Below are 3,826 nucleotides of genomic sequence, written 5' to 3' on the forward strand. Positions count from 1 at the left end.
GTTTGAATAATACTTTTATTAAAACATTTATAATTCAAATCAATTTAAAGTTTTCTTGCAAATGATTATTTAATTTTTATAGATTTCACATATTATATATATTCTAAACATTTTTTCCGTTAAATATTCTAAACGTTTAATAAACTTTCAATAACTATAATATTTATCTTTCAATAAAGTATAATATTAATAATGTCCTAAGATTTCTCCTTTTCTTAAGTAATTAGAATTGATGGAAATGCTAGTAATTAAGAATCTTAATTAATTGATAATAATTAATACCAATGGCATTCTTTGTAAATAAGTTGCAACTTGAGGATTTATTTCATAAAGTGTTGCAAAAATGTATATATAGGGGCCGATTGGTAAAAACTTTTACTATAGACTTTTACTGTAAACTTTTGGCTGCAGAGAATTTGATTGTAAAAACTGTGGCTGTAACTTTAAAATATTTTTAAAAGTCTAATTGGTAAACACTACTGTAGAAGCTATGGCTGTAAAAGTTGTGAATATTATTTTAATATCATAACAAAAAGATTTATTAAAAAAAATTAAAAAGTTTAAAAATAAACTAATAGATAAATATTTGAAACAAATAAATTTATTTATATTTATTTATTTTATGTCGAAATTTAGTACCCAAAAGCATAAATAAGAAGTGTTATAAACTAACAAAAACTTGGAAATCATAGTATTTGTTCGATTTGCAAGTTAAAACTCCATTGGTCATTGTATTTATAATGTTAGTGATCTTCTAAGAATAGTTTGTTGTATTAATTTTAATTTAAAATTTGTTGAAATATTTTTTTGTATTGGTATGCTTTAAAATTTATGATTTTCTCTTATTTTTGAATGATTAATGATTCACTATTATGTGCTAATTTGTTTTGTGTAGAATTTTCTTTATTGGCTATTATTGTTTTATATTGATTTTCACAATTAGTAGTAAAACATATTGAAAAAAGAAAAGGAAAAAAAAAAGAAAAAAAAAAGTAAAACATATATATTTTTGAATGTTTTTATTTTTGTTGAATTGTTGTTTCTATTAAGTGATATATATATATATATATATATTATATATTGAACAATCAATGAATCATAAAAGTGATATATAAATAGAAGATAAATAATCTTAAAAGAAATACTTAATTAATTGAAAAAATGTTAGAGCCCACGTAAAGTCTCATTATTGGGACTTTAAAAAAACTAATGCAATTAAAGAGAGAGAAAAAAAGAATGGGTTGTTAAAGCTGTAGAGAAAAAAAAGGAGTGAAAAGTCTGATTGGTAAATAATTAACTGTGAGAACTTTTAAATGTAGTAAAAGTCTTTACAGCATCACACCAATCACCCCCATAGATTTAGGGGTTTTTGCAAAAAATGCCTCTTTTTCAATGCCATTTTTCAAAAATGTGCCCTTTCTTAAAACCTTATAAAAAATGCTCTTAAAAATATAAGATTTACCCAAATATGTATGTAACATTATTAAAACATACACAAACTACATTTCTATGTATCTAAAATCTTATAAATACTTTATAAATACTTTATAAATGCATTTTAAATACCTTTAAAAACCTTTAAAATATCTTGTAAAACCTTTGAAAAACCTTAAAAATCCTTTAAAATAACTTGTAAAACCTTTCAAAACACCTTATAAAACCTTATAAATACTTGGATCGAGTCTTCAAGTAGTGGTTACAATCCATAAGTACCTGATAAACCTAATAAAACTTTATAAAAATTTCAGATTTAAAAAGAGGCATTTTTGAAAATGGACATCTAAAATGAGCATTTTTGAAAAGGGGCACACCAAAAGAGGCATTTTTAACAATTTTCCAATAATTTATAGTCAAAGACACAAAATTGGAGAAAATAAACTTTATTCTGATTTTTAGTATGTACAAGTGGAGAGGTCGAAAAAAATTGCAGGCAAAACCGTCTATCACAGTTTCAAGTGTTATTAATTGTTCCGAATGTTGCGAGATAAACTACACATCATAAAGTTGTTTATGAAGTCGTTCATATAATCGCATGTGTTGTGTTGTTGCATGTGATTAGATCAAATAAACTGATTATCGTATAATAACAGATCAAAATATATATATATATATATATATATATATTATTAGGAATGTGATCTAATTTAACCCAAAAACTAGCTCAAGAGTTAAAGGTTGTCACATCTTATATATATTGCCCAAAGATCTTAATCCCAAACAGGCAAACAATGTGTGACATTCTAATATATATGATTATAATGTACGGTAACTTATTTCTTCCACAGTTTTGGGCTTTGGCAATATATATCATGCATTTTGGAGGACGACAAAAAATATATATATGTAGATATATTTTTAAAAGTTATACTTTTACTAGTTTTTAAAATGGGGCTGCAAATCGTTTGAGACAACACTGGACACGGTGCATGTGATCTCCTATATAAAGAGATCTTGGCATGTATATCATCATAGAAACAAAAAAAAAAAGAAAAAAAGCTTACAATAATTTTCTTTTTTGATAACCCAGTATCCAGACCACACAGTGATCTGACTAGCCTACTGGGCCTAAACCCGCGTCACAGAGATTTTTAAGCCTCCATTTAAGGGCCCTCTGATAAACTGGTGGTCTGGGGCGCCTGAGCAAGTCCGCAGGTAAATTCTCAGGTGGCCACAGGAGTGAGAGAGCGAAACTGCGTCTGGGAAGGATCGATCCCTGGCCTAGACCAACAGGGCGATCCTTCCAAAAAAAAGCTTACAGTAATTTTACTACATTTTACAAAAAAATGACGAATCTAGCAGCGTCTACTTGCCTCCACTCATGTCTCCTTGTTTTGTTCTTGAGTTCAGTCTCAGCAGTCATATATGAAGATCAACAGGTATTATTAACGATTATGTGCATACTAACTTAAGTCTTAAATTGACTTCTAATTTTTTTTATTTTTTGAAAATTAAATGGACTTCTAATTTGCACATACGGTACATTAAGTGTGTACTTTTTGCTTCTAATCAGTTTCTTTTGACAATTTCAAAATTTCAATAGATAATAGCACTTCTTAATTTTGCATAAACCACAGTTTAAGTAGAAGAAAAAAAACAAATTTTTAGCTTATAATCATCATCACTAAGTTATACTGATTTGTTTTAATTTAAACTGACTTGATTCTTCCATCGTTTTAGCTTATAGTCATCACTAAGCGTTTTACCTTACCCCGTTTTAGAAACTTTTAGTTTTGCAGTTTTCTGTTTACGTATCCGTCTCGGTATACCTAGCCATTCGTTATACATGATGAGTTGATGATGATATATGATGATCCATGAAGGTGTATATAGTCTACATGGGTTCACTTTCGTCTCGCGCAGACTACATACCAACGTCCGATCACATGAGTATTCTTCAACAGGTCACAGGAGAAAGGTGTGATTTAATTAATTAGTTAATTTCTCCAATCATTATTAGTTATAATTTAATTTAATTATTTGTTATGAAGTTTTAATAGTGATATATATATATATATATTTATATATATATATATTTATATATTTAGTTCGATCGAAGGTCGCTTGGTGAGAAGTTACAAGAGGAGTTTCAACGGTTTCGCAGCCAGGCTCACTGAGTCAGAACGTACACTAATTGCCGGTGAGTGTTCTTCGATCGTGACACAATTTTGTTGAAATTAAAATAAAAAGCCCTTTTGTGTTTTCCTTAGAAATGGAGGGAGTTGTGTCTGTGTTCCCAAACAAAATGTTACAACTCCAAACGACGACGTCATGGGACTTCATGGGCCAAACGTCATAACTTCCAGCTAATGACATTAAGGAACAATCA

At 28.3% G+C, this 3,826-nt stretch overlaps 1 long non-coding RNA gene across 1 annotated transcript; it reads left to right on the top strand.

Annotated features, from left to right (window-relative positions):
- Positions 1-2,493: 2,493 nt before the first annotated feature.
- LOC9300695 lies at positions 2,494-3,773 on the top strand. The gene is made up of 3 exons (XR_002329730.1): positions 2,494-3,415; positions 3,546-3,637; positions 3,708-3,773. It is a non-coding gene; the product is annotated as an uncharacterized LOC9300695 (long non-coding RNA).
- The last annotated feature ends 53 nt before the right edge of the window (positions 3,774-3,826 follow it).

Source organism: Arabidopsis lyrata (assembly GCF_000004255.2).
Source record: "Arabidopsis lyrata subsp. lyrata unplaced genomic scaffold ARALYscaffold_8, whole genome shotgun sequence".
NCBI classification, from domain to species: Eukaryota; Viridiplantae; Streptophyta; class Magnoliopsida; order Brassicales; family Brassicaceae; genus Arabidopsis; species Arabidopsis lyrata.